The sequence below is a fragment of the Chiloscyllium plagiosum genome, chromosome 33 (genome assembly GCF_004010195.1).
Source record: "Chiloscyllium plagiosum isolate BGI_BamShark_2017 chromosome 33, ASM401019v2, whole genome shotgun sequence".
Classification (NCBI taxonomy): Eukaryota; Metazoa; Chordata; class Chondrichthyes; order Orectolobiformes; family Hemiscylliidae; genus Chiloscyllium; species Chiloscyllium plagiosum.
The window spans coordinates 25,032,535-25,051,344 of NC_057742.1; the positions used below are offsets into that span (position 1 = coordinate 25,032,535).

The window sequence follows — 18,810 nt, forward strand, 5'->3', positions numbered from 1 at the left end:
TATGCAGCATGACAGGAGGAGGCTTATTTGTTGGGCGATCACTGACATGGAGGTATAGCAAGAACTGCTAACTATCAATCTTAATTCTCAGGCCAGGTAGGTAAACTCGGATTGATCAGGATGCTTCAGATTCAGATATGCAAAGGTGTTATTTACATATTGCAAGCATGCAAGTAGTAGGATGTTAATTGTCACTGTATCAAAGATGGCCTTCTCATGGTACCCAACAAATATGTTTGCAGCAGCTGGGTCCAGAGTTGACTCCATCACAATGTAATCTATTTGGGCACATTTGGTGTCATTGGAGCTGAACTCAACTACACGAGTTGAGACTAGTCACTTAGTTGGCTCACAGTGAGATGCATTTGCACATGCTAGAAGCTACATTCAAAAGTACAGCGGCCAACTTAAATGAATGTGCCACTACTGTTACAGGCTTCATCAGTAAGCATGCAGAGGGCCGCATGGCAAAGACGATCTTCACAAAACCATCAGGCATGTCAAGAGATAATATCAGACTGAGCTGGAGCCCCAGACTAACCACACGAACACACATCAACTATGGCAAGACTTATATAATATAACAGACTACAAAGCGAAATTGAGTAGAATCGCCGACAACAATGCATCCTTCCCGATGAGCTCAATGTTGGATATGAAATTAAATTAAAAATATGAATACCGTGTTTAAATGTTGTTTAACTATTTCTTCACACTTAATATTTGATTTTCATACTGAAGATCTTCTGAGAAATGATGTCAGGATCATAGAAATGATAGCTAGTTATAATACTACACTTTCACTATGTTCGTTTTGAACAGAAGGTCAGTGAAATGATGTCACCTGCCCGTCAGCCTCAGGTGCACCTACACCCACCATCACAGCCACAGACATCAGATTGGCCGTCTTGAGAGTGAATCCACAGAAAGTGGCTGGCTTGGATGGAGTCCCTGGCCATGCACTCCGATCCTCTGTGGACCAACTGGCAGCAATATTTACACACATCACTGACCTCTCTTTACTCCGATGTGAGGTTCCTAAATGCTTCAATAAGACTATTATCATGCTGGTGTCAAAGGAAAATCAGGCAACACGTCTCAATGGCTATGCCCAGTGGCTCTGACACCCATCACTATGAAGTGCTTCGAGAGGTTAGTAATGGCTCACATCAACTCCAGCCTCCCAGATTGCCTTCATCCTCTCCAACTGTTGCAACAGATCCATGGCAGACACCATTTCCATAGCTCTACACTGACCCCTGGAGCATCTGGATAACAAGGACTCCTACATCGGACTCCTTTATTAAAATTAGTTCTGCCTTCAACTCCATAATCCAAACCAAACTCATCTCCAAAGTCTGAGACACAAGTCTCTGCCCTGCCCCGTAAATGAAACATTGACTTCTTGACCTGCAGACGGCACTAATTAAGATAGCCTCAAACTATGGGTAACCAGATGGCTGACTCATATATATATAGCTTACCAATTGTGTTGCCAAACTCCCCACACTGTGCTGCACTTCCAGAGCTGACTGTGACCCAGTCCCAGGCTTGCTGAGTTCCAAACCCTCTGACCTTTACTGCCTTGAATGAACATCTGACATTGTCAAAGCCTCGAGACTGATATGGGGCACACCCCGTGACTTACTGTGCTGGGACCCTGTGACTGAAAGGTGTCTCCCTGAATGTGACTGAGGATTACTCCCCCTCAGACGTTGAGACATATGCAGCTGACACATAGTACAGGTGTCAGGTTGAGAAAGCATTGAGCTGTTCAGCAACATGTCCACCCCCTTGACTGATGAATGCTGACCAGCATAGTCAGTCTGCTGGCTTTGTGTCAAGGGAGAATTACTGTGAACTCTTAATGTGTGGTTGAGGAGGCAAAGTGCTAAAATTCAGGGCAAGGTAGGGTTGTTGTCAGTATCCTGGCAGCCCCAATGAGCAAGTAGCAGCATTGAGTTGAGTGTGCTCTAAAGCAGCATCAAAGCACAGACGCTTACTGTAAGTGTATCAGAGTCATGTACCATGTTGGGATGGAGACACTGGCACATGTCTGATGCTAGAGTTTATAAATATGGGGCTGTGTGTGGCTGCTGCCTGTTGAGCATGCCCAGAGATGTAGGTGCCAGGTTTTTGGGATGGAGGGTCGATGGGAGCAAGTGGCAAGATGGGGTCACCCGTGGAGACTTTCATGTGGGGAATTCTAGGCACCTATTTTCAAACTGGAGGTGGAAGAATGGGAGACATTGCACTAATGAGGGGTGATTAAGTAATAATCAGAGTGAAAGTCCCCATTAGTTAATAGGCTTCTTGGGACTTACCAGCAAGAATCGTGTCTCGATGCCTTGGACTTGGTGGAAGAATACAGCTGCTGAGCCTATATGTGTACAAATGCCTCACTCATTAACTCACTCACGTCCCAGAAATTTCTTACCATAGTCCACATTATTAATGATCGGGGTAGATTCCAACCAAAACTTTTGCCATCCTGATGGTAGGGAGCTGGGTACTGGGTAAGCACAATCCATCTTGACAGATGTACTTACTTGCTATTCTCAACACTGAAGACAACACCATTTTTTTTTGCTCATTCACAATTCTACTTATATTTTTTCTGCAATGACACAGCCTGTGTTTGGAAGTGAATACAGCTGAGGGATGGTGGTGAGTGAACTCCAACAGAGAGAGCCTGTGTGAAATCTGTAAATAATAAATGAAATAGCAATACATCATCGTGCTTTCTCTAAGAAAGAAATGCCAGAAGAAGTCAACTTCTCAATTAGTTTTTAGATCAGAGTGGTGCTGGAAAAGCACAGTAGGTCAGGCAGCATCCGAGGAGCTGGAAAATTGACGTTTTGGCCAAAAGGCCCAGATCTTCCCCTCACTGAGGATGAATGATCTGTCCTCAGCAAAAGCCTTATCTTTATCCCCCTCCGTCCACGCATCAATGAATTTAATACGCATCATGATGACTCTCTTATAACTTCTCAATTAGGCCAATAAGTGATCAGTTTATCAACATGGTTCAAAGGTGATCAGATCTAACCTTGCTCTGGATGGCTGAAGCACCCATCCGTTTTTGGATCATGAGACTAAAGTATCACAAGTTGGCAAATTACAGTCATCCTCTGATCTCCACCAGAACGGAAAGAGACATAACTAGTTGAGTCACTTTATCTTCTCAGATCTCAACTCTTCAGCCTGAGGAAAAAAAGCTGTAGCAACATCTTCGCTCAGGACCAAATTAAAATGTCACACAGTGTTTAACCTGTCCAACTAATGAAGACCCTATTGGTTTAGTCATCCATTCAGGTGCTTGAGGAAAAATTATAGTTAGCAAAACCCAGACATTTCTGCTCATCTGTATCCTTGCCAATTATCTAAACTGTGTTTTCTGGGTGCTGATTGTTATTTCAAGTAGTTTCCATGTGTTTTAAATGATCACACTTATAGAAACAAAATACTGGAGCTATTTTCAAATCTATTTCACAGATCACACCATCTGCCACCAACTGATACACTGTCACTTGGCAATGCAGCAGTGAATGAGACATTCTGGATATAAATATGCATAACAGGTCATTGGTAACTCTTCACATGCAATGTAACAATATAACATTGATCCACCTGGCCATAATATGTGGTTTTTCTCTAAATAAGAATTTTGAATCACACTATAAAATAGCCTTTTATCTAATTGGCTCTAATGATTATCAATCACAGAATCTCCAGTCTTTCTAATAAATCAAAGATCTTCAATCAAGAAACCATTCTAATGAGTGAATCTACACAGCACCTTCTCTGACATTTGCGTTAACGTGTTATACTCAGAAGTAAACACAATACTCCAGCTAATGTCTAACCAGTGAATTCCAAATGATTGTTCTTGTTATGCTATGTGCCTTTATTCATAATGCTGTAGATGCTTTATGTTTTTCTAAAAACCTTATCAACGCTGTGTGAATCTTACCAACAATATTCATCTCACTGCTATTTGATAGTTTTTGCCACTTGCAGTTGTAGTTTTGACATTTACACACAAAGGAATCATTTGGCAAAATGTGACACCATCTTTGTTGCACTTTCCACAGTCATAATACAAAAGGACTGATTGGACTAGCAGCAATCTGATTTTATCAACTCCATCTGCATTTTTCTGCAGTTTTGCTGAGGTTACCAAGCAATTTTCAAACTGCCCAAGTGTGTGTGACTGTTCGAAGATAAAATATCTAATCAGAAACAAACATAAACATAAAACATCAAATCTTCTCCTAAAATCAACTTTGGACAACCTTTGAAAAATTGGGGTCAAGCAGTCATTAAACAACTGTTATATGTACAAGTACTGTAATACAGAGGAACCTCGATTAGCCAGCATTCGATTATCCAAATATCGGATTGTCTGGCAAAATCGCAATGTCATTACATTACATTACAGTGTGGAAACAGGCCCTTTGACCCAACAAATCCACACCGCCCCGCCGAAGCGTAACCCACCCATACCCCTTCATTTACCCCTTACCTAACACTACGGGCAATTTAGCATGGCCAATTCACCTGACCTGCACATCTTTGGATTGTGGGAGGAAACCGGAGCACCCGGAGGAAACCCACGCAGACACGGGGAGAGTGTGCAAACTCCACACAGTCAGTCGCCTGAGGCGGGAATTGAACCCAGTTCTCTGGCGCTGTGAGGCAGCAGTGCTAACCACTGTGCCACCGTGCCACCCACAAATGTCCTGATGCTTGGCTAAAATATCCAGCATTCAGTTATCCAGATTCGATTAACCAAATGAAATATTCTTCGCCCATGTCCTTTGGATAATAGAGGTTCCTCTGTACATTGATAAAGTGGTACTTACAAAACTATCGGATGGTTGAGCACTTCAGCCCAGAATTTCCTGTCAAAATAATGGCCAGTCTACTGATACTCAGAGTTAGTTATTCACAATTACAGATGAAATGCAGACATACTGTTAAATTCAAAAGCCAAAAGCTTGTTGTCTAAACTGCGCCATTTTACAGCTACCTTTGCAAACAAATGGCACATCACTGTCATGTCCACCATTAATATACATTAAAATGCTAGAAATTATGATGTTCAATGCATCCGCATAAAACTTTCAACAGAAGGTTAGTTATGGTTTAGTCCAATCTAGGGGTTCAGTTAACTCAACCAATACAGCCAGTTTGTAATGCAGAATGATACTAATGTGGGTTCAAATTCCACACTAGCTGAGGACTCTCCTTCTCTCCTTGCCTGAGGTGTGGTGGCTCTCAGGATAAACCACCATCATTCATCTCTCTCTCTCTCTCTCTCTCTGAGAGAGCCAGTCAGCTAAGACGTTATCTTTTTATCTTTATTCCAATTGAGGTACCACTTAAGATGCAATAAGTATTAATCACATTCAAGTCACCTCTCTGGCACTGAAAGTTAAGTTAACTGCTAAAAGTGTGGAATTTCATTCCTTCAAGTTCAAATTGTTGAAGACATTTAAAATGCCAGATTTCACACTTTAATGTTGATATTTTTTGTATCAATTCTCACTCTCTAAATCCAACGTTTCTCCCATCTGTTTGTTTCTCAGCCTGTATCTGATTTGGTACTGCATTAATCCATTCTATTTTACAATGAATTTACCCATCATAATTTATAATTCCTTCTCAGCCCTTGGACTGTTCATTTTAAAATCTGTGAATCACATTTGGTTAAGGAGCTGTACGGTTCACTTCCCTGTGAAGTCAGCACCCAGGTGTTTATTTTCTCTCACGGTGACATTGTTGCTCTCCCATTCTGCAACTTGACAGCCAAAAATTGTAAAGACTAAATTTGTAATGATGAGCTTGATGCTTTCTTACAACAAAATTTGCTCCATTACAGTTGAACTTAGTATTCAAGCCAAGCAAACTCTCTGGGCAGAATCCAGTTGAGTGTATCAGCTGACTCAAGAGCTGACAAGTGGTCCACACTCCCTGTTCCAGGGGAGGTTCACAATCCATTGCCAATTGGGCACTAGCTAGAACACTGGAGCTCTTCCTCCTGGAATTGTCACTCAGATGACAGAGTTCCTGCCTTACGAGAGTTGCCAGCAAATTCGAGGCTGGTAACTGCACTCAGCAGTGCCCTGGAGGAGGCTGGGGTTACTGCCAATAGTGCACCAGGATCACGGAATACCAAGGAGTAAGGCAACTGATTTTGGGGAGAAATGTACCATAGGAAGGTTCTGGAGTTGGTGTCATGGGTAAAGATTCAAGTGGTTAGAAATAAGGGGGTGGGGGGTGCAGACCACAGCATAATCTTCCCTGCCCTATGTCCAATCTCTTGATTAGGAAATGAATGTTTCTGATGAAAGGATAATAGAAAATAGTAGCAGGAGGAGGCCATTTAGCTCTTTGAACCTGCTGTGCCATTCAGAATGATTATTGCTGATCACCAACCCAACAGCCCGTTTTCATTTTGCCCCCATATTCTTTGATCACTTCAGCCCAAGTACAATATTCAACTCCTTCTTGAAATCATGTCTTGGCCTCAGCTGATTTTTGCGGTCATGCATTCCACAGTCTCACTGCTCACTGAGTGAAGAAATTGTTCCTCATCTCATTCTTAACTGTGAGGAGAAATCTCTTCACCCAGAGATTTCCCCAAGGGACTTGCACAGGTTGACTTGTTGGGCACAGCAAAAGGCAACAAATCTGCCTACTTTTCAGTTAAACCTCACTATTGCAGGATGAGATCTTGTGGTCAATAATTGACCACTTCAATTGATGGCAGGGCAGCAAGGTCAATCATAGGCTTTCCCACACTCCATCTAATTTCACTAGAGTAAGAAGGTGGCACAATTCATTTATGTCACTCCCCCAAGATAATTACGTTCCCTTCTCTTCTCCATACCCATCATTTGTGGTTCTCAAAATTCCACCTTTGGCTCCTCTTGCTCATATTTTGTTTGTTCCTCTCTGTGATACAAATTCTGAATAAAAATGTACATATATAGCAAGAAATACAGTCTTGATCATGGCTTGTCCAAATGGATCTTTAACCTGGAGCATGGTGACTATTGGTTAATTTTACAATACTTCTATTGATAGAAGTGTAAACATTTCACCTTGCACTTTCTGAGGTTTCCTATGTGACTCCATGAGTGTGTGTACAATTCCACATTGTATATTTATGTCAAAATTAAAAACAATTGTAGATAAAGTAGACATTGATTGAAATCCACACTTCTAAATGTCTTCAATTGCTAAGCTGATTTCCTTCTAATGAGTACTTTACTGTTCTGTTAATGGAATCAGTATAAGCCCTTATTTTGTCCATGTGTTCCTCCTCATTACATATTATTGCCATTCTACCTTGTAAAATGTTTAACCATATCTATGTTCAAAATAAAAACAATCAACACTCCCCAATTCCTGGACTTTACAGCAATTGTAATTTAAAAACAATTTCCTGAGGCTGGGCATTAAATGCTATCTGCTGTTAGATAGATTAGTCCTTAACAGTTTAGATCTTACAGGTTTTTTTGCATGGCAGTTGCTGAGTATGTTGAGCTTTTAACAATGCAGAATGGGAAACCAAGCATTGGTTTAAGCATGGTCTGCAAAGGAAATTACATCAAGACAAAATAACTGGAACCCAGGATGTGAGAACAGCTTTGTGCTCAGGTTGAAGCTGAAGCTGCTGTGTTTGAACCAGAGATTCGGAACCAGGGGTAGCACTGGTGAGCATGGTTTATGTCCCTAACTATGGACTTATGTGAACAAGATGAGCAACAACATATCTGATTAATCAACTGGCATTAAGCCTCATGAAATAAATAGTGCAAGGATCGAGAAGAGTACAAATGAAAGTGGGCATAATTAGTTCATAATTTGCTGTCAGGATAACTGGATTGTATTGCCATGATTCTCGTTGCTCAACATTCTACATATTTTATAATTAACTTGTTCTCTTTTCTCTAGCAAGTCAGATCTGAACCCAGGACAACTGGCTTAGAGGCAGTTGACACTATCTCTGCACCACGAGTCCCAATTGGCTCAGTGTTCTATTCTGCACATTGGACAGATGGTTATCCTTGACTCTTCTGACAATTTGTGGTCTCTAATGGCTTCCCCTTAACAAGGTGTGACTGCTATCTGACTCTGGCAGGTTTCTACAAACTCTTTTACTTCTAATATTGTACATGGTAGTCTTCTCTGTAAGTACATCTCTCACCGACATAATACAGACAGTACTGACTGGTTAGTTCATCATTTCTTCCACATGACTGCTATTGTCACTGTTGTACCATGACATACATCACTATCTCATGGTTATATCCATTCTCATGATAATAACAGTGAGGCTAATGGTGCATAACAATTATTTATGAGTAACTGGCACTTCAGGTGAGAGCAAATTAAAAACGGAAACCAAAAACTTGAAGGTGATGTATTGTTCCAGCAAAAGCTTCCTGCTCAATTGCATTGGACATGATAATGCTCTGTTGCATGGGAGAAGAAGTAAACTCAACATAGAAAGTTAGGTCAAGCCATTTCAACTCTAAGCACACATTTAATGGTGTGTTATTTACTGTGCGTAGTTCAAGTATTCCCACCATCATTTTGACAGCAAATTATAACATTATTGATTTTTCACTCATATGGACAATGCTTATTGAAAGGTTGGAGACGATAGACAATGGCATGCATCTAACCAACTTCCCTATTGATCAGGCAGCTACTTCAGCTCTTAAAGTCAGCAGCCAAACAGGCAACTAAGAGTCAGGTTCAGTTCAAAAATTCAGTAATCACGATCTCAGCACACCATTTTAAGCTATTACAATTTAAGACCCTTGATTTGTTTTTTTAACAAATAAAGGTTAAAAGGAAGGACAATAAAAACCTAAACAAATGGAAATTTTACAAAATCTTACTTCATGTCAGTCAGGTTAATCCTTTCCATACAATCCCAATATTTTTTGGAGGGTAATCTGTTTTGTGGAGATACTAGAGACACTAGGATTGCTTTGAGCAGAGAAAGTTAAGGGGAAATCTATTGGAGGTGCTCCAAATTATGAAGCGTTTTAGTTGGGTGAGTAAGAAAAGAAATTGATTCCACTGGCATGGAGATATTCACCAAAAGGCAAAGATTTAAGATAGATGGAAAAATGAGGACTTTTTTTTATTGTGGCAAGTTGCCATACTCTGGAATTCACTATCAGAAAGGCTAATATAGATTTAAGTTTCGAAAGGAAATTGGATATATTGCTGAAAAGGAAAATCTTGTAGGATTTTGGGGAAAGTGAAAGAAATGGGACTAATTGGATAACATTTCCAAAGAGCCAGTGTGGGTATGCTGAGCCAAATGGCTTCCTTCTTTTCTGTAAGATTGTCTAATACACATATCCGCACACACTTTCACTGATATGTAGGTCACGCATTTAATCACATCCATGCTTCTCTGATACCGAGCTAACAGCCCATTTCCCACACTGGATTATAAAAACTATTAGAGAATCAAAGAATAAGACAAGTATGCAATTTCACAGCACTTCAAAAATATGAACTTCACAGCACTAACAAGATCAGCCGCATGTATAGAGTGCCACTCACTGCTTTTTGTACTTCGGTGAAATCTCTGTTCATTATCAAGACCTCATAGGAAATAGGCTGATGCTACAAAAAAGTCAGCTCAGTATTGCAAAAGCAAATAGATTTCCTTACCATTGCCAGCATCTTTACAGACATCAATACAAGTTTTATTATTCACTAATAGTACATGAGTGTCACTGGATGGGCCAGAATTTATTGTCCGTCCCTAGCTGCCCTTGAGAAGGTGCTGGGGAGCTATCTCTTGAACTGCTGCAGTCCATGCACTGTGGGTTGACCCAGATGTCCTTAGGGAGGGAATTCCAGGACTTTGTCCTAACCACACTGCAGGAATGGTGATATATATCCTAGTCAGAATAGTGAATGGCTTGGAATGGAACTTACAGGTGATGGTATTACCAAATATCTGCAACTCTTCTCTTTCTACATGGAAGTTGTTGAGGGTTAGGAAGGTGCTGTCTAAGGAGATTTGGTAAATTTCAACAGTGCATCTTGTAAACAACATGTAGCGCTGCTACAGAGCTTCCGTGTGGAGGGAGTGAATGTTTTAGATGTGCTGCTAATCTGACCTGGATAGTGTCCAGCTTCTTGAGTGTTCTTGGAGCTGCACCTGTCCAGGCAAGTGGGGAATATTCCGTTAGTAGATGGCAGACAGACTTTAGGAAGTCAGGAGGGGGGTTATTCAATGCAGGATTCCTTCCTTCTAACCTGATCTGTAGCCACTGTATTTGTATGACCAGTTCAGTTTCTGATCAATGGTAGCTCCCAGAATGGTGATACTGGAGGATTCAGTGATGATAAAACCATTGAATGTCAAGGCACCGTGGTGAGATTGTCATTGGGAGATGGTCATTTGTGAGGCATGAATGTTACTTCCAACTTGGCAGCCCCAAAATTGGATATTGTTCAAGTTTTGCTGTATTTAGATATGGACTGCTTCAGTATTTGAGGAGTAGCAAATGCTGCTGAACATTGTGCAATGAGCGTCCCACTTCTGACCATATGACGGAGGGAAGGCCATTGAAGCAGCTGAAGATGGTTGGGCCTAGGACACTATCCTGAGGAATTCCTCAGAGATATCCTGGAGTTGAGATGACTGACCTCTAACAACCACCATCTTCATATGTGCCAGGTATGACACCAACAATGCCATTCAACTACTTAAAGGAAAATTTACTTGTGATCAATATGTGCTGGCAATTTCAAACTGTAATATTCACCCAAGTGATAAAAATCTTCAAATCCCAGCAAGAAAATTGGAATGCATCTCTAATGTCTGATACACTGTTCGAATGTGACCTATGGAATCCCTGGGGTGGGGGGAGTCCAGAACTAGAAGGCATAGGTTTAGGGTGAGAGGGGAATGATATAAAAGAGACCTAAGGAGTAACCTTTTCACACAGAGTGTGGTATGTGTATGGTATGAGCTGCCAAAAGAAGTGGTGGTGGCTGGTAGAATTACAGCATTTAAAAGGCATCTGGATGGGTATATGAATAGGAAGAGTTGAGAGGAATATGGGCCAAATGCTGGCAAATGGGACTAGATTAGGTTGGGTTATCTGGTTGGCATGGATGGGTTGGACCGAAGAGTCTGTTTCTGTGCTATACATCTCCAAGACTCTGACTATGAATGGTTGGTAACTCTTAGCTAAAACCCTGTGTAGGACTGAACGATATTGGTTCGCCATCCCAAGTAAGTTGGAAAAAAAAATAGCATTTACAGCTTTCAGATGTAATTTCTCGGGTGCGCTGTCATACCACATTGAGAGATCAGGGGCCAGTCTGTTGGATATCATTAAAGCTTTGGCGAGTCTGTAAAAGATAAGGTAAGAGATTTCAGGCTGACTACTGCAGCAAATACAGACAGCCGGACATTATCAGTTCAGGAGAGGATAACAAATTGCCAGATTGGCATTTACTTTGAAGTCAAGCTGCTTTCCAAACTAAAGCTATTGATAAAGAGACACTAGTAGTTGCTGAGATGCCTGAGAAAAGCAAGTCTCTTGTAAAATGTGTGCATGAACGCAAATTCGATGGTACCTGTGGAAAGTATAGTCACGATCCTTCATTTCCCTAAGAATGTCCTGGGAGATCAATATTAAAATAAAAGTTATATGCTGCATCTTAAAGAGATTAATGTATGCCAAACACACAATCATATTCACCATCCGAGCCCCTTGGGAAATGTTTCATTGTCAAGGAATAAAACAAAATTATGATGGATTGCTTTCCAGCATGGATTCTAGCTTCCCTAGATCCAGGAAAAAGAGCGTCATCATGATTTGCTTTGAGAAATTCATCTCCAACCTTGAATTTTCAGTGGTGTGGTGCTTAATAACAAAAAGAAAGACTGACACAAAACAAACTGCATTTGGATAGCACCTTCCATGACCTTAGGATATTTCAAGGTACTGTATAGCTTTGAAAATACATTTGAAATATAATCACTGTCATAACATTGGAAAAAGCAGCAGTCAATTTGTACACCAGTAGCCCAAGGACCAGCAGGGTGATGGTGATCAGGTAGTCTGTTTTTGGAATTTTGATTGAGAGATAAATATTGGGCTGAACATACATATTCACACCCTTGCTTCTCTGATGCTGAACTAACAACCCAATTCTCTCTCAAAAATGGATTATGAAAACTCTAAGAGAATCAAAGAATAAGACAAGTACACAATTTCACAGCACTTCAAAAATATGAAGTACACAGCGCTAACAAATCAGCTGCATGTACGCAATGCCACTCACTGCTTTTTGTCCTTTGGTGAATTTTCCATTCATTGTCAAGTGCACAGGCTGATGCTACAAAAAGTCATCATAAACTGGCAAAAATAAACTGAGGTCCTCATACACATCCTTCCTGCAATTAGAGCCATGGGATCTCTTGTGGCTGCATCAGTTTAATGACACCTTAGTTTAATGCCTCACCAAAAAGACTGCACATTAAACAGAGCAGACCTCCCTCAGTACTAGACTGGGGACGCAGTGTTTCGGTCCTGGTGTGGACTTGAAATCAAAACATTCTGATTCTGAGGTGAGTGCACTAGAAATGGAGTTAGAGTATGGAGATTCCAGTGGCAGAAGCAAATGTGAATCCACGAAAGCTCACCGACACGAATGATAAACAACGATGTTTATCAATTCATATTTGAGAGAGATATAGAGGGCAAATTATATGTAAGATAGAAAACATTAAAAATACCATTTTCAGATTATTCATTATATACAACCACCAGATGGCTCTCTGTGCAAACTAAAGAATTGTGAATTTAGGCTTGGAAACACCCATTGTTGGGATGCCATTTTTGGCATTTGGGAACCAAATTAACATCTACTGCACATTCACACTTTTATATTATGAATAATACTAGATGCCATATTTCTGACGATATTAGCAGCTAATGTTCATTGAAAGTGCAAAAAAACACACAGTCAAGATGTCAGTGTGAAACACTAATTTGGTATGGGGTTCCCATTCTGGAGCTCAATATTTTCTCTTCAGCTTTGCACAGATGAATGTACTTAGCAGCAGAAAGGACCCTCAACCCCTATGAACACCACTAAAAGTGATTGCCAGCGAGTTACAGATTGATATCTCCGATAGCATAAGCTTAGCTTTACTAATCTCTACTTGTTTCTCGGGTGGTTGGTCTTGTTAATAACTGGGTAGCTTCTTTCACTGCACCATTTCAAGTACTGTCACACTTTCAATCAAAACTACACGCACTAGCCTGGATTTTATTAGTTCTCCGGGTACAGGCTGGACAGTGAGGTACGTATGAAATGGTGATGGAAGGCAGCAAACAAAAACTGAAATTGCTGGAGAAACCCAGCAAGTCTGTCAGTATCTGTGGAGAGAAAACAGTTGACGTTTTCAATTCAGTGACCCTTCTTCACATCTTCCACTCCAAAAGCCTGTTAAAGGTCTTTCTCCACTGGCATTTTGTCAAGATTGATGGGCCCTCTCCTCTGTGATGTCCCACCTGTTGAACTATGGCAGCCTCTCTATAGCCCATGGAAGGACACATATGGGAGCAATGGCTGCACTCATTGCAGCATCACCCTGCTCTTACCAACACCGCCCAGCCGCCTTAATGTTTATATTGTCTACTCATTCTTGGCAACCCCTAAAAGTGATTACCCCACTCATCTTGTTCCAAGAGGATACTTCTATGCATCCTCTTGGATGGGTGCAGTCCCAGTCATGATCACTGTGCCTAACTTGATTTCCCACTACTTTAGTGGCATTATGATTTCCTCATGTAATTTTTGAAGATTCAATATCACCTAGTTACTCAGCAACTAATGCATGTTTGCAACTAATGCAATAACTCAGCAGCTGGTTTGCTTCCAAACCAAATAATCATGGATTGGGAGTCTCTACCATAGTCATTCTTCACTCAATGTAAATATTTTAGGGTCAGATATATTTTTCATGGGAAGGGAGAGAGGACAGAAACAGTACCCATCTCGCTGCTCAGAGGCCCATTCCATTTCCATCAAGCATTACTTCCTCAGTATAACACACATTCTTAAATATCCACTTGCAAAACAAAGACTTGCCTTGCAGGAATAGGATCCAATGTTAATTCAAGACTCAATCGCTATCGTTAAAGAAAAGCTTCTCTTGCAGAGAGAGGCAACCACCTATTCTGTGTCACATTATTGAAGAGATATGAATGATATCCTCTATGTAGAATTGACCATCAATCATAGAGATAGTTTAAATTGAAATGTCATCAATTGCAACTTAAGACAATAATATATGGCTCATGGGACATCCAGTTACAGATATCGATCAATAGTCACATTCAACAATACTTTAGTTGAAAATGTTTGTTCAGCCATTACATAAACTAGAATATCCACATCTATATCTGTTTAATTTAGATAAATGCGAGGTATTGCATTTTGGCAAGGGCAGGACTCATATAATTAAAAGTGGGACCCTAGGTAGCGTTGAGAGTGTGTTGCTGGAGAATCACAGTAGGTCAGGCAGCATCCAAGGAGCAGGAAAATCAATGATCCAGGCCAGAGCCCTTCATCAGGAATGAGGCTGGGGCCTCAGGGGTGGAGAGATAATTGGGAGGGGGTGGGGCTGGGGAGAAGGTAGTTGAATACTCTCGGTAGCGTTGTAGAACAGACGCCTAGGGGTTCACATACATAATTCTTTGAAGTTTCCGTCACATGTAGTTCTGATCACCCTAAAATAGAAGGGGTATTATTAAACTGGAGAGGGTTCAGGAAAGAGTTGCCAGGATATTGCCAGGGCTGGAAGGTTTGAGTTATAAGGAGAAGCTGGGACTTTTTTCACTGGAGCGTAGAAAGTTAAGGGGTGATCTTATGGAGGTTTATAAAATCATATTTAGATAAGATGAATGGCAGGTGTCTTTTTGCGAGGATGGAGGATTGCAAGACCACGAGACATATTTTTAATGGGAGAACATAAAGATTTTGAAAAGACATGAGAGTCAGTATTTTTTACAAAGAGATGGTTCATGTGTGGATGAACTTCCAGAGGACATAGTGGATGCGGGTTCAGTTACAACATTTACAAAAAATTTAGAGAAGTAAATTAATAAGAAATATTTGGAGGGATATGAGCCAAGTGCAGGCAGTTGGAACTAATTTAGTTTGGGATTATGGTCTGCATGGACTGGTTGGAGTGAAAGGTCTGTTTCCACACTGTATGACTCGATGACTTTGTATAATCCAGTTCCGTGGTAGCATGGCTGATCAGTCTAAGACACTGTGGAGTCATGGGTTCAAATACCACTGCTGCTAATTGTGCCAGCAACTTGTCTTTCAGACCCTTCAAAAGCTCTTATGGTGCAGTGGTAGTGTCCTTACCTCTGGACCAGAAGGTGTGCATTCAAGACTCCCTTTGTTCCAAAGGTGTGTCTGAACAGATTGTTTCAACATATCTATTGTCCAGTGCACCCTAAAGTAACAGGGTTGGTTTTAGCCGGAGCTGCTTAAACTTAATGGTGCCAGAAATAAATCTCATTCCCATTCTGTGCTGATGTCTGCTCACACAGCAAATAGCAACTTTAATGATAACGCAACCTAGGGTATGGAAAAGAGGAATCCTTGCTGATTAGAACTGGACAGGTTTGAATAACCACCTTGTCTTTTTCCAATATATTTTTGAAAGCAGACAGCAAACCACGGGTGGCACGGTGGCTCAGTGGTTAGCACTACTGCCTCACAGAGCCAGGGACCCGGATTCAATTCCAGCCACAGCCTTGACTGTGTGGAATTTCTCCCCGTGTCTGTGTGGGTTTCCTCCCACAGTCTAATTTGTGCAGGTGAATTGGCCATGCTAAATTGCCCATTGTATTCAGGGATGTGTAGGTTAGGTGCATCAGTCAAGGGGAAATGTAGAGAAATAAGGAATGGGTCTGGATGGGTTATTCTTCAGAGAGTCAGTGTGGACTTGCTGAGCCAAAGGGCCTGTTTCCATACCATTGGGATTCTAATTCTAAACTAGTTGGTGAGACTGTGTTGAGATATAAATAACCAAGCAAAAAACTTAACATACCAGGACAGATTTTAACACTGGCAGACAACACCATGAAGCTAATCCAATACTACTTCACATTCTCACTGACAGGATGCCAGAGTGTTTTGAAGCCTGACCCTCATCTACGTTCAGTTGATGATTTGAAGAAGTGGTGGATGCAGGCACAGTTACAACATTTAAAAGACACTTAGATAAATACATGAATAGGAAAGGTTTGGAGGGATATGGGCCAGTAGCAGGCAAGTAGGACTAGTTTAGTTTGGCATGGACTGGTTTGACTGAAGGGTCTGTTTCCATGCTATATGACTAAAGAAGGACTGCACCTCACTGGCTCAAAAAGGGCAGAAAATTGACCAGCTTCCAGCCAGCTACCTTTGGTCCCACCACTAAAAAGGCGAGTTTGATGAGCAGCCTCTAGCTATCCCTTTAAGGGAACCTGGTTCAATAGCTCACCATCTCGAGCAATTAATAGGAGGTTGTGCAGCGCACAGTCCCTCCTCAAAACTGGAATTACAGTCCTGTGCCACATTACAGGACCCCAGTTCATAAATTCTCTGTCTGAGAAAGAGGAGTACTCTGGCAACCTGTCTCAGCAGCCTTTTCAAAACGTTGCCAGCTTCAACCCAGCAGTAACTAATGGGATGGTTAGTTGTGAGCCAGCGTTGTCCGACGTATGCAGATGGAAGGGTTAAAATCAGCATTGTGCAATCAAAGATACAATCAGGTTCATTTAATTCAGTTAAAATGACTGATCTTGGTATGGTACACACCACATTTCCATACAGTTACCTTATTGATGTAAACAAAAGAGTTCCTAACTAGTCTGCTAAACCCTCCTTCTGAGTCAAATCTAAAACCTTCCTTCACATTCTTTCAACTAAAGTCTGGCTGGTTTTCTCTTTTTTAGCATGTTCATAGCCATAAGGGAATTCTGATACAAATGGAGAAAAGCTGCAAAATCTGAAGCAAGATGGGCCTTGGGGTTAATGGGATGCCTAAAATACATAAAGCTACCACACAGATGCAGCAGGTCATCAGGAAGGTTAATGGAATATTGGCCACCATTTCAAGTGGATTGGAGTGTAAGAGCAGGGAAGTTTTACTGCAACGTACAAAGTGCTGGTGACACAACAACTAGGGTACTGTGAGCAGTTTCAGTTCAGTTATTTAAGAAAAGGTATTGTTTCATTGGAGGCAATTTAGAAAAGATTCATTAGGATGATCCCTGATATGGAGGATCTTATGATCAAAGGCTAAACAGGTTGGGACTCTACACACTGGAGTTTGGAAGAATGAGAGGTGACCTCTTTGAAACATATAGGATTTTTAAAGGGCTTGACAGGGTAAATGCTGAGAGAATGTATCCCCTCATGGAAGAGTCTAGATCCAGAGGACAAAGTCTTAGAACGAAAGGGCATCAATTTAAGGTTGAGATGAAGAGAAATTTCTTCTGTCAAAGGGTTATCAGTCTTTGGAAATCAGGGGAGCACAGTTCTTTGTATATTTAAGGCTGAGATAGATAAATTCTTGATCAGTCAGGGAATCAGTAGTTTCAGGGAAAATGCAGAAAACAGGCATGAGGAATGTCAGAACAAGCTCAAGCAGCTGAATGACCTACTCCTGTTCCTACTTCTTATGGTCTTATTAAGACTACAATAGCCAAATGTTTGATCAAAGAACAAAGAACAATACAGCACAGGAACAGGCCCTTCAGCCCTCTAAGCCTGCACTGTAATATTTTGCCCTTCCATACTAAAACTGTCTTCACTTACAGGATCCGTATCCTCTATTCCCTTCCTAATCATGTATTCATCCAGGTGATTTTTGAATGCTGTTATTGTCTTTGATTCCACCACCTCCTCTGGCAGCATGTTCCAGGCACTCCCACCCATTGTATGAAAACTGTGTCTCGCACATCTCTTTTAAATTTCCCTCCTTGCACCTTGAACCTGTGTCCATCTTGAGAAAATAACAACTCATACTTTCTACTCTGTCCATGCCATTCACAATCTTATAAATTTCTATCAGGTCAGTGAAAACAAACTCAGTCTATCCAACCTTTCTTCAAAGCGACAATTCCCCATACAAGGCAACATCCTGATAAACCTTTTCTATACCCTCTCCAAAGCATCCCCATCCTTCTGGCAGTGTGGTGACCAGAAATGTATGCAGTATTCCAACTGTGGCCTAACTAAAATTCTATAAAGCTGCAGCATAACTTTCTATCCTTACACTCAATGCCCCTCTCAATGAAAACAAGCATGCCATAAGCCTTTTTTATACTACCTTATCTGCCTGTGCTGTGACATTCAATAATCTTGGACATGCACACCCAGATCCCTCTGCATATCAATACTCCTAAGGGTTCTGCCATTCACATAATTTCCACCTGCACTTGACCTTCCAAAATGCATCACCTCATATTTGTCCGGATTAAACTCCAATGTGCCATTTTTTTTGGCTCGTGCCTCCAACTGATCCATTTCCTGCTGTATCCTCTGACAATCCTCCTCACTATCTGCAACGCCACCAATCTTTCTTCAATGGTGCAGTACCTTAGCAGGGATGACAGTGGAGGAACAATGGTGGATATTTCTGTGTATAATGCAGAAGTTGCAGGATCAGTTCATTCCAAAAAGGAAGAAAGATCCTAGGAGGAGGCATGGGTGGCTGTGGCTGACGAGGGAAGT

At 41.2% G+C, this 18,810-nt stretch overlaps 1 protein-coding gene across 1 annotated transcript in view; it reads right to left on the reverse strand.

Annotated features, from left to right (window-relative positions):
* Positions 1-18,810, reverse strand: part of LOC122539947 (acid-sensing ion channel 2-like) — a 1,330,135-nt gene that overhangs the window by 731,307 nt on the left and 580,018 nt on the right. The window lies entirely within an intron of this gene.